This window comes from Triticum dicoccoides, chromosome 4A, assembly GCF_002162155.2.
Source record: "Triticum dicoccoides isolate Atlit2015 ecotype Zavitan chromosome 4A, WEW_v2.0, whole genome shotgun sequence".
In the NCBI taxonomy this organism is placed as follows: domain Eukaryota; kingdom Viridiplantae; phylum Streptophyta; class Magnoliopsida; order Poales; family Poaceae; genus Triticum; species Triticum dicoccoides.
Window position 1 is genome coordinate 187183395 of NC_041386.1, and position 13111 is coordinate 187196505.

The window sequence follows — 13111 nt, forward strand, 5'->3', positions numbered from 1 at the left end:
AATGGAGCAGCAGATCTGACAAATAACTCAAGTAGCCCTCTTCTAACAGCATTTCGGGCATCAAGATGAACTCAAATGAAAATGATGCAATGGAAGAAATGATGTACTCTCTGAGATGAACATTTTGATATGCTATATGCATGAATCGGAACTACGGATGCAAAGTTACGGCACGATGAATAGGAGCATATAGATCTGGGAATTTGGGACTTAGTGGAATTTTACCTCCGCGAAAAGTCAACTCGTGATGAGGTGGTGCGGGATGGCTAGATTCGGGACAAGCGGAGGCGTTTGGATGGCGGGGTTGGTGGATCTGGTCCAGATCTGGCCGGACCAAAACTCCGGCGAGGTGGCGCGAACTCCGGCGAGGTTCCGGCGACGAGGGGCGGCGCAGAGGGCGGCGGTGACCCGCGACGAGGCGGCGGAGGAGATGGCCGGCGTCTCGGGAGGCGAGGCGCGGTGCTTGCGGCGGTGCGGCGGCCGGAGGCGAGGGGCGGCACCGGTGGAGGGCGTGCGGCAGTGCGGCAATGCAGGCGGCGGCGGCAGACAACGCGGTGGCGGCGGGGAACGACGAGCGGCGCGGGAGGCGGAGAAGGGTCGGGCGGCGGCGCGCGGGCCTGGGGGGCCTGCCCTGGGCTCCCGCGGGCCGCGGCGGGGCTGAGGAGAGAGAGGGAGGCGCGGGCGACACATGGCAGCGGCGGATTCGTCGGAGGCGCGGTTGGACATGTGCGGGCTGCGGGGGAGAAGTGTCCGGTGCGCGAGGTAGGGGAAGGCTAGGGTTAGACCGTGAATTTCGGGAGGGTTGCACATATATATAGGTAGAGGGAGCTAGGAGAGTCCAAATGAGGTGCGTTTTTCGGCCACGCGATCGTGATCGAATGCTCTAGATGATGGAGAAGGGTTTGGTGGGTTTTGGGCCAAATTGGAGGGGTGTTGGGCTGCAACACACACGAGGCCTTTTCGGTCCCTCGGTTAACCGTTGGAGTATCAAACGAAGTCCAAATGATACGGAACTTGACAGGCGGTCTACTGGTAGTAAACCAAGGCCGCTTGGCAAGTCTCGGTCCAATCCGAAAATGTTTAATCCCCACACACAAGAAGAAGGTAGAAATGGACACCGGAGGAGAACGAAGCGCCGGATTGCAAAACGGACAACGGGGAAAATGCTCAGATGCATGAGACGAACACGTATGCAAATGAAATGAACATGATGACATGATATGCAATGCATGACACGCAAGCAATGACAATGCAACAACAGCGAATAATCGCACGACACCTGGCACATCGGTCTCAGGGCGTTACACCCAGCCCCGTACTTATAGCCGGGGAAGGCCAACCGCCGAGCACCATGACCTCAGGTAATCATGACCCATATCTTTGCATGTAGGGACTTGTCAAGTCGTGCAGTTGCCGAGGCGTCGTGGGAAGTGCAGACGCCCATGCCCACACCCAATCAACCGCCACGCGGCGCCCAAGCCCGCAGGCTATTAGGGCCCGCGGCGCTTCGCGCTTTCCCTTTGCTTCTCTGCTAAGCCAAGCCCATGCGCGCCTTGGGCCCGGGGGCTACTGTCGGCGTTCTAGGAACGGGGTGCCCCAGACTTGCCTGCCTGCGGCCGGCGGCATGGCTCAAGCGGGGGCCCAGCGCGGCCCATCTTCATCAGCTCAAGCTCAAAGACCCTCGCGAGGGGCCAAACCTCGCGGGGTAGATGATAGGAAGCTTCCTTAGAGGCAGCCTCATCAGGCAGGCTCGCGAGGAGGCGGAGAGATCAAGGCAGGGGTACCTCATGAGGAACCCGTGATGCAAGCCATGACGATCGAGACCAGGCGGGCGCCAGGCGGGCGCCGGCCAGTGCGGTGTCCTTGTTTCCCCTTTGGTGTAAAGGGGTCAAGCACAGGCCAAGGCATCAGGCAAAGGTTACCATTCCGGTGCAACGAGACCAAGACCAGTCGGACAGCAGGACGGAGGTCACCGTGGAGCCCAAGACGGCGTCATCACCAGTGCTTTTGGCAGCCGAAGACCACCTTTGGTCAGGATAACTTGTACTAGATGTTCCCCTTCAAAATGGCCAATTGTTGGCGCCCTTCCCGCTCATTATTTGGGGAGAGGCCCAGGGCCTCTATAAATAGAGCTAGCCACCACATAGTAGACAGGATCGAGACATCTAGAGGATCGAGACATCTAGAGATATCTAGACATCTAGACACCCCAAGAACATGGAGAGATCTGGTAGAACCCTAGCAGAGAGAGAGATGCGATGAACTCACCCTAGCAGTTCATCGCACCAACTCAAGAACACCTCCCGCGAGGCTGTTCTTCACTTGTACTATCCATCATCAACCCCAGAGGCAATCCACCACACCACACACTTGAGTAGGGTATTACACCACATGGTGGCCCGAACCAGTATAAACCTCGTGTCTCTTGTGTTGTTCATCATTTTCATCTTAGTTCGCACGAGAGGATCAGACGTAGGCATGTAGGGGAGAGATCTCCGCGTGCACCCCAGTGTTCGAACCTCAAGGGTCTGCCGGAACCCCAATCCCGACATAACTAACTATCTTCCAGTTTTACCCGTGATAAACTTCTTGATTTTGATCTAGAGGAAATTTATATGTATTGTGCGGTGAATTGTACTGAAAATCCTTATATTGCCAATTACATAAAAAAGAAAACAAATAGAAGATGAAGAGAATACTAATGAAAGGGAAGAGACTTCCCAATATCCTCCTATTATTTCTTATGATGAATCAGGTAACGAGGAGGAGCCTTCTATTCAACAAATCTCATTAAGAAGGAGCTCCGAAAAGAGGGTTGAACCCACACATGATGTGAAGAGGAAAAAGAAAAGACGCAGAAGCAAAGGTAAAAAGGTATCCCTCCCAAATGATGTTGCTCCTATTACTCATTGTGATGATGATAATTGCTATACTATCGGTGCTATCCATACTATTAATGATGAGAGTGATCTTGGGGATGCTATGTTTGAAGAAGATGATGTTTTTGATAATATATTTTCTGCGATTAATGTTTGTCCCAAGCTTGGGGATGCTACGTTTAATGAAGATGATATTTTTAGCCTCCCAAGTTTTGATATACAAATTTATAATAATGATAGCATGCCTCCTACTTATGATGATTATATTGATGAAAGTGGGTTTGGAAGAGTGTCAACTTTAGGAAGTAATGATCCCACTATTTTGGAGGATGTTGAATATTATGATGATAATTATGAAAGTGGATTTGGAGAGGTCATGACTTTATTTAGTGATGATTCCACTATCTTGGAAGAGGTTTCAATCAATTGAGCAAACAACTTATGATAATTATTGTGATGATACATATGATATAAAAGGTAGTGATGATTATATTTATAATTACCTTTTTATAAACATTACTATTTTAATGTGGAAACAATTTATAGCATTCAAGTTTCTTATGATACTCCCACTATTCCAATTGAGAAGAATTTTGCTTATGTAGAGAGTAGTAAATTTCCTATGATTGTAGATCATGAAAAGTATGCTTTAGGTGCTGGTTATATTTTTGAATTCATTCATGATGCTACTGAAAATTATTATGAGGGAGGAATACATGCTTGTAGGAATTGCAATAATATCAAGTTTCCTCTCTATGTGCTTAAAGTTTTGAAGTTATACTTGTTTTGCCTTCCTATGCAAGTTGATTCTTGTTCCCACAAGTTGTTTGCTCACAAAATCCCTATGCATTGGAAGTGGTTAAACTTAAATGTGCTAGTTATATTCTTCATGATGCTCTATTTATGTTTCAATCCTTATCTTTTATGTGAGCATCATTGAAATCATCATGCCTAGCTAGGGGCGTTAAACGATAACGCTTGTTGGGAGGAAACCCAACTTTATTTTTGTTCCTTGCTTTTTGTTCCTGGTTAGTAATAAATAATTCATCTATCCTCTCTTTCGATGTGGTTTTATGCTTTTAATTAGTGTATGTGCCAAGTAGAACCTTTGGGAAGACTTGGGGAAAGTCTTTGCGATCATGGTGTAAAAAACAGAAACTTTAGTGCTCACGAGAATTGCTGCCATTTTTTTATTGGAGAGCTCTATTTAGTTAATTATTTTTTCAGAAGATTAATAGATAAATTCCTCAAGTCCAGAAATTTATTTTAGAATTTTTGTTGTTCCAGAAGTATACGTTTGATCCAGATTACTACAGACTGTTCTGTTTTTGACAGATTCTGTTTTCTATGTGTTGTTTGCTTATTTTGATGAATCTATGAGTAGTATCGGAGGGTATGAACCATAGAGAAGTTGGAATACTGTAGATATTACACCAATTTGAATTTATAATGAGTTCACAATAGTACCTAAGTGGTGATTTATTTTCTTATACTAACGGAGCTTACGAGTTTTCTGCTAAGTTTTGTGTTGTGAAGTTTTCAAGTTTTGGGTAAAGATTCGATGGACTATGGAATAAGGAGTGGCAAGAGCCTAAGCTTGGGGATGCCCAAGGCACCCCAAGGTAATATTCAAGGACAACCAAGAGCCTAATCTTGGGGATGCCCCGGATGGCATCCCCTCTTTCGTCTTCGTTCATCGGTAACTTTACTTGGAGTTATATTTTTATTTACCACATGATATGTGTTTTGATTGGAGCGCCACTTTATTTTATTTAGTTTTGCTTGCTTTTTGAATAAAATACCAAGATCTTAAATTCTTAAATGTTAGAGAGTCTTCACATAGTTACATAATTATTCAACTACTCATTGATCTTCACTTATATCTTTCGGAGTAGTTTGTCATTGCTCTAGTGCTTCACTTATATCCTTTTAAAGCACGGTGGTGGTTTTATTTATAGAAATAGATGAACTCTCATGTGTCACTTATATTATTTTGAGAGTCCTAAATAGCATGGTAATTTGCTTTGGTTATGAATTTAGTCCTAATATAATGGGCATCCAAGAGGGATATAATAAAAACTTTCATATGAAGTGCATTGAATACTAAGAGAAGTTTGATACTTGATAATTGTTTTGAGATATAGAGATGGTGATATTAGAGTCATGCTAGTTGAGTAGTTGTGAATTTGAGAAATACTTGTGTTGAAATTTGTGATTCCCGTAGCATGCACGTATGGTGAACCATTATGTGATGAAGTCGGAGCATGATTTGTTTATTGATTGTCTTCCTTATGAGTGGCGGTCGGGGACGAGCGATGGTGTTTTCCTACCAATCTATCCACCTAGGAGCATTCGCGTAGTACTTTGTTTCAATAACTAATAGATTTTTGCAATAAGTATGTGAGTTCTTTATGACTAATGTTGAGTCCATGGATTATACGCACTCTCATCCTTCCCACATTGCTAGCCTCTCCAGTACCCCGCAACTTTCGCCGGTACCATAAACCCACCATATATCTTCCTCAAAACAGCCACCATACCTACCTATTATGGCATTTCCATAGCCATTCCGAAATATATTGCCATGCAACTTACCACCATTCCATTTATTATGACACGCTCCATCATTGTCATTGCTTTGCATGATCATGTAGTTGACATCGTATTTGTGGCAAAGCCACCATTCATAATTCTTCCATACATGTCACTCTTGATTCATTGCACATCCCAGTACACCGCCGGAGGCATTCTCATAGAGTCATATTTTGTTCTAAGTATTGAGTTGTAAATAAATAGAAGTGTGATGATCATCAATAATAGAGAATTGTCCCCCCAAAAAGGGAGAAAGGCCAAATAAAAAGGGAAGGCCCAAAAAAAGAAAAAAAAAGAGAAAAAAGGGCAATGCTACTATCCTTTTTCCACACTTGTGCTTCAAAGTAGCACCATGATCTTCATGATAGAGAGTCTCCTATGATATCACGTTCATATACTAGTGGGAATTTTTCATTATAGAACTTGGCTTGTATATTCCACTGACGGGCTTCCTCAAAATGCCCTAGGTCTTTGTGAGCAAGCAAGTTGGATGCACACCCACTAGTTTCTTTTGTTGAGCTTTCATACACTTATAGCTCTAGTGCATCTGTTGCATGGCAATCCCTACTCACTCACATTGATATCTATTGATGGGCATCTCCATAGCCCGTTGATACGCCTAGTTGATGTGAGACTATCTTCTCCCTTTTTGTCTTCTCCACAACCACCCTTCTATTCCACATATATGGATATGTCCATGGCTCACGCTCATGTATTGCGTGAAGATTGAAAAAGTTTGAGAACACCAAAAGTATGAAACAATTTCTTGGCTTGTCATTAGGGTTGTGCATGATTTAAATACTTTGTGTGGTGAAGATGGAGCATAGCCAGACTATATGATTTTTTAGGGATAACTTTCTTTGGCCATGTTATTTTGAGAAGACATAATTGCTTAGTTAATATGCTTGAAGTATTATTATTTCTATGTCAATATTAAACTTTTGTCTTGAATCTTATGGATCTAAATATTCTTGCCACAATAAAGAGAATTACATGGATAAATATGTTAGGTAGCATTCCACATCAAAAATTTTGTTTTTATCATTTACCTACTCGAGGACGAGCAGGAATTAAGCTTGGAGATGCTGATACGTCTCCAACGTATCTATAATTTTTGATTGTTCCATGCTATTATATTACCAAGTTTGGATGTTTTATATGCATTTATATGCTATTTTATATGATTTTTGGGACTAACCTATTAACCTAGTGCCCAGTGTCAGTTTCTGTTTTTTCCTTGTTTTAGAGTATCACAGAAAAGGAAAATCAAACGGAGTCCAATTGACCTAAAACTTCACAGAACTTATTTTTGGACCAGAAGAAGCCCACGGAGTATCAGAGATGGACGAGAAGAGTCCCGGGCTGCCAACGAGGGTGGGGGCGCGCCCACCCCCCTAGGCGCGCCCCTGCCTCATGGACAGCCTGGAGATCCACCGACGTACTTCTTCCTTGTATATATACCCATATACCCTAAAAACATCGAGGAGCAGAATAGATTGGGAGTTCCACCGCCAGAAGCCTCCGTAGCCACCGAAAACCAATCTACACCCGTTTCGGCACCCTGCCGGAGGGGGAATCCCTCTCCGGTGGCCATCTTCATCATCCCGACACTCTCCATGACGAGGAGGGAGTAGTTCACCCTCGGGGCTGAGGGTATGTACTAGTAGCTATGTGTTTGATCTCTCTCTCTCTCTCGTGTTCTTGAGGTGATACGATCTTGATGTATCGCGAGCTTTGCTATTATAGTTGGATCTTATGATGTTTCTCCCCCTCTACTCTCTTGTAATGGATTGAGTTTTCCCTTTGAAGTTATCTTACCGGATTGAGTCTTTAAGGATTTGAGAACACTTGATGTATGTCTTGCGTGGGATACCCGTGGTGACAATGGGGTATTCTATTGATTCACTTGATGTATGTTTTGGTGATCAACTTGCGGGTTCCGCCCATGAACCTATGCATAGGGGTTGGCACACGTTTTTGTCTTGACTCTCCGGTAGAAACTTTGGGGCACTCTTTGAAGTACTTTGTGTTGGTTGAGTAGATGAATCTGAGATTGTGTGATGCATATTGTATAATCATACCCACGGATACTTGAGGTGACAATGGAGTATCTAGGTGACATTAGGGTTTTGGTTGATTTGTGTCTTAAGGTGTTATTCTAGTACGAACTCTATGATAGATCGAACGGAAAGAATAGCTTCATGTTATTTTACTACAGACTCTTGAATCGATCGATCAGAAAGGATAACTTTGAGGTGGTTTCGTACCCTACCATATTCTCTTCATTTGTTCTCTGCTATTAGTGACTTTGGAGAGACACTTTGTTTCATGTAGAGGGAAAGTTATATGATCCAATTATGTTATTATTGTTGAGAGAACTTGCACTAGTGAAAGTATGAACCCTAGGCCTTGTTTCCTAGCATTGCAATACCGTTTACGCTCACTTTTATCATTAGTTACCTTGCTGTTTTTATATTTTCAGATTACAAAAACCATTATCTACTATCCATATTGCACTTGTATCACTGTCTCTTCACCGAACTAGTGCACCTATACAATTTACCATTGTATTGGGTGTGTTGGGGACACAAGAGACTCTTTGTTATTTGGTTGCAGGGTTGTTTGAGAGAGACCATCTTCATCCTATGCCTCCCACAGATTGATAAACCTTAGGTCATCCACTTGAGGGAAATTTGCTACTGTCCTACAAACCTCTGCACTTGGAGGCCCAACAATGTCTACAAGAAGAACGTTGTGTAGTAGACATCAACCCACTTAGTTTCTTTTGTTGAGCTTTCATACATTTATAGCTCTAGTGCATCCATTGCATGGCAATCCCTACTCCTCGCATTGACATCAATTGATGGGCATCTCCATAGCCCGTTGATTAGCCGCGTCGATGTGACACTTTCTCCTTTTTTGTCATCTCCACACAACCTCCATCATCATATTCTATTCCACCCATAGTGCTATGTCAATGGCTCGCGCTCATGTATTGTGTGAAAGTTGAAAAAGTTTGAGAATACTAAAGTACGTGTCGGGGAAGCTGATCCACCAAAACCTATGGGGACCGGGCCCCTTTCGGTTCGGAGGGGGGCGGAGGCCGCACAAAGAGCGGATCGAGGCGGTACATGCGAGCAGTTTTTACCCAGCTTCGGGCCGCACGGATGCGTAAAACCCTACTACTGCTTGTTAGTGTGTATTGAATTCTTGCTCAGGAGCGATGGACGCTATCAAACTGAGCGTGGGAGTGTTCCTGGTGTTTCGAATGAGCCGAACCCCCTCCATGTTGCGTCTGGGCCTCCTTTTATACTTTCAAGGGGTCACCGACAGGTGGCAACGTAGACTAGAAGGGTAAAAATGGAAAAGGATGCGGTAGGTGCAGCTACCGCTACTGTGGACACAGTGCACCCTACCTAACTCTGACGGCAGGGGACAGGGGCATTGAATGCCCGTCTGAGTTGCCTAAACAGTGCAAAAAGTGACCGTTAGGAGCGCCACCGTTTGCCACGATGGCCTTCTCTTCATCTCCGCTTGCCACCGCGCACCCCTAGCTGCATGGCCTCCTGCCACGTGTGCTTGGGAGAGTCCTAGAGCGACACGTTAGCAGGTGTGCTGGAGCGCGGGCACGAAGTGGGGGTTTCCCGCGGCAAGCTCCTTGCCGTGGTCGTCGTCTTGTCGTGTTTGGGAGCTTGTTGCTCACCGGGCCTTGCCGGGACGCGGGGCGCGTCACGGCAAGCTTTCTTGGTATGCCTTGAGTGGCCTTCCCGGCAAGCTCCTCTTGCCGGGGTCTTGTCTCTTCCCGGCAAGATCCTCTTGCCGGGGCCTGGGTTGGCCTTCCCGGCAAGCTCCTCTTGCCGGGGTCTTGTTTGGCCTTCCCGGCAAGCTCCTCTTGCCGGGGCCTTGGTTTGAGTACTTTGTTCTTGAATGGTCTCCAAGGGAACCACGGAGGGTCTTGGCGGTCACCCGGCAAGCCTTGCCGCGGGGCGCTGCAACTGCCCGTGCATGAGTTTGGGGTACTAGGGTACCCCTACTCTAGTACACTGACAGTACGAAACAATTGCTTGGCTTGTCGGCGGGGTTGTGCATGATGGGAGCATTTTGTGTGACGAAAATGAAGCATGGCCAAACTATATTGTTTTGTAGGGATGAGCTTTCTCTGGCTATGTTATTTTGAGAAGACATACTTGCTTGGTTAGTATGCTTGAAGTATTATTATTTTTATGTCAATATTAAACTTTTGTCTTGAATCTTGCGGATCTGAACATTCATGCCACAATAAAGAAAATTACATTGATAATTATGCTAGGTAGCATTCCACATAAAAAATTATGTTTTTATCATTTACCTACTCGAGGACGAGCAGGAATTAAGCTTGGGGATGCTACACGTCTCCAACGTATCTATAATTTTTTATTGTTCCATGCTATTTTATTATCCATCTAGGATGTTTTATATGCATTTATATGATATTTTATATTATTTTTGGGACTAACCTATTAACCTAGAGCCCAGTGCCAGTTTCTCTTTTTTCCTTGTTTCTGAGTTTACAGAAAAGGAATACCAAACAGAGTCCAATTGACGTGCCAATTTTTGATGATTTTTTATGGACCAAAAGAAGCCCCAGGAGTAAAAAAATTGATCCAGAAGAGTACCGGGACGTCCACAACGGTGGGGGGCGCGCCCTACCCCCCGAGCGCGCTGCCCTATCTCGTGGACAACTCGGGGACCCCCGTGACTTGTTCCCGACGCCAGAAATTCCTATAAATATTGAAACCTCCAAAAAATAACCTAGATCGGGAGTTCCGCCGCCGCAAGCCTCTGTAGCCACCGAAAACCAATCTAGACCCGTTCCAGCATCCTGCCGGAGGGGGGAATCCTTCTCCGGTGGCCATCTTCATCATCCCGGCACTCTCCATGACGAGGAGGGAGTAGTTCACCCTTGGGGCTGAGGGTATGTACCCGTAGCTATGTGTTTGATCTCTCTCTCTCTCTCTCTCGTGTTCTTGATTCGGCACGACCTTGATGTATCGCGAGCTTTGTTATTATATTTGGATATTATGATATTTCTCCCCCTCTACTCTCTTGTAATGGATTGAGTTTTCCCTTTGAAGTTATCATATCGGATTGAGTCTTTAAGGATTTGAGAACACTTGATGTATGTCTTGCATGTGCTTATCTGTGGTGACAATGGGATATTCACGTGATCCACTTGATGTATGTTTTGGTGTTCAACTTGCGAGTTTCGTGACCTCATGAACTTATGCATAGGGGTTGGCAGACGTTTTCGTCTTGACTCTCCGGTAGAAACTTTGGGGCACTCTTTGAAGTTCTTTGTGTTGGTTGAATAGATGAATCTGAGATTGTGTGATGCATATCGTATAATCATACCCACGAATACATGAGGTGACATTGGAGTATCTAGGTGACATTAGGGTTTTCGTTGATTTGCATCTTAAGGTGCTATTCTAGTACGAACTCTAGGATAGATTGAACGGAAAGAATAGCTTCGTGTTATTTTACTACGGACTCTTGAATAGATCGATCAGAAAGAATAACTTTGTGGTGGTTTCGTACCCTACAATAATCTCTTTGTTTGTTATCCACTATTAGTGACTTTGGAGTGACTCTTTGTTGCATGTTGAGGGATTGTTATATGATCCAATTATGTTATTATTGTTGAGAGAACTTGCACTAGTGAAAGTATGAACCCTAGGCCTTGTTTCAATGCATTGCAATACCGTTTTCGCTCTCTTTTATCATTAGTTACCTTGCTGTTTTTATATTTTCAGATTACAAAAACCTATATCTACCATCCATATTGCACTTGTATCACCATCTCTTCACCGAACTAGTGCACCTATACAATTTACCATTGTATTGGGTGTGTTGGGGACATAAGAGACTCTTTGTTATTTGGTTGCAGGGTTGTTTGAGAGAGACCATCTTCATCCTATAGCTCCATGAAACTCAGTATGCGATGGCGGTCGAGGGCATTCTGAATTCCCTCATCGGTACAATTGCGATGAAAGACCCAGACTGCATCGTCATCGCAGCAATCTTTAATATTATTTTTGACAAGTAGGAACCTGGCCCAAAAGTGATGGACCATTACCTGAGGTTGCTGCCGTACATACATCAGATCATATATGTGTGGAGGGCCTGAATTACTTGGAGAGTATTGATTGTGGTGGGTGGGTGGTGTTGGGGATATAATTATTTACGTAAGCCGCCCAGGAAGGGCCGGGTTACGCAAAGAGAAGCCCATCTGAAGCCCAAGACCAAGATGTGAAGATGGCGGTTCAGTAAAGGGTCTAAAGGCCCACAGACGATTTAGGGCCAATGGTGATAAACCACCATGGGGGCGCGACTTGTATTTTAAGGTAGAAATAACTAGTCACCGAGCCGGACACTGTTTATGAGCCGGCCGGGACTCTGTAAGCCGTAGGGCGTTGACCCGTGTATATAAGGGGACGACCCGCTGGCGGCTTAGGGAGAGAAGAGACAAGAGATCGAGAACCGGGCATAGCGTATCTCGCTCCCTGGTCATCGAAACCTCAAGCAATTCCAAACCAACTAGACGTAGGCCTTCCTTCACCATAAGGGGCTGAACTAGTATAAACCTCGCGTGTCCTTTGTCCCGATTAACCCCTTTAAGCTTCCTAGTTGCGATGGCTCCACGATCAAGTCCTTGCAAGAGGACATCTGCCGTGACAATTCCACGACAGTTGGTGCCCACCGTGGGGCCAGCGCACGGTGGATTTGAGTTCTTGAAGGGCAGCTTCGAATGGCTCAAGGGATACGCAGTTGGCCAGATGACCAAGAGTCGTCGCGGCAAGATCTACATCGACGACGAAGGCTGGGGTGTAACAGCCCAAATTTTCAATTTGGAATGTTATACATTAGATCATCATGCATATCTTATTTTCTTGCATTTTGGTCGATCCTAGAAATTTCACGCAACTCAAGGACCTTCGGAGAGAGTTGGAGATTTCGTTATTTTCATATTTGAGAGTTTTCTCGAATTGAAAAGAGGATCATTTGATTTATTTATTTCATCTTCAATAATTTTTCCGATATCAAAAAATATAAGAGAGGGAATAATATGACTTTCCCAAAATTGAGGAAAAATGAAGATTTAATAAATAGATCAAATTTTTGTTTGCCGGAGTTTATTTGCATTTTATTTGGATAGGGAAAATGCGCATTTTCAAAAATTGCATTTTAGGTCCGTAGAAAAGTTCATTTTGTTTGGCTCATTTTTAGGAGTCGGGGAAAATTTACTTTAGGTTCTTTTGGAGTTCGTTTAGATTTTCTTTCTTTTGCTTTTCTGCGCGCGTAACCATTTAAAAAAAACTTTTCCGCAGGCCAGCCGGGCCAAGGCCCAGGCCAGCCACCGCCGCGCCCCAGCCCTAGCCTCCCGTGCGCGCGCCTGGCGCCAGAGGTAGGCCGCCGCCTCGCCTCGTCTTAGCCGAGTCCTAAAAGGACTCTAGGCTAGCCCTTTCCTTTGTTTCGTTTTCTTTTTCCTAATCCTAGTCTATTTCTTGTCCCCTACCCCAAGTAATCCCCCCCTCACCTATATAAATACCCCAACACCCCCCCCTCTCCTCACACCAAAAACCCAAAGCCCCTCTCCTCCC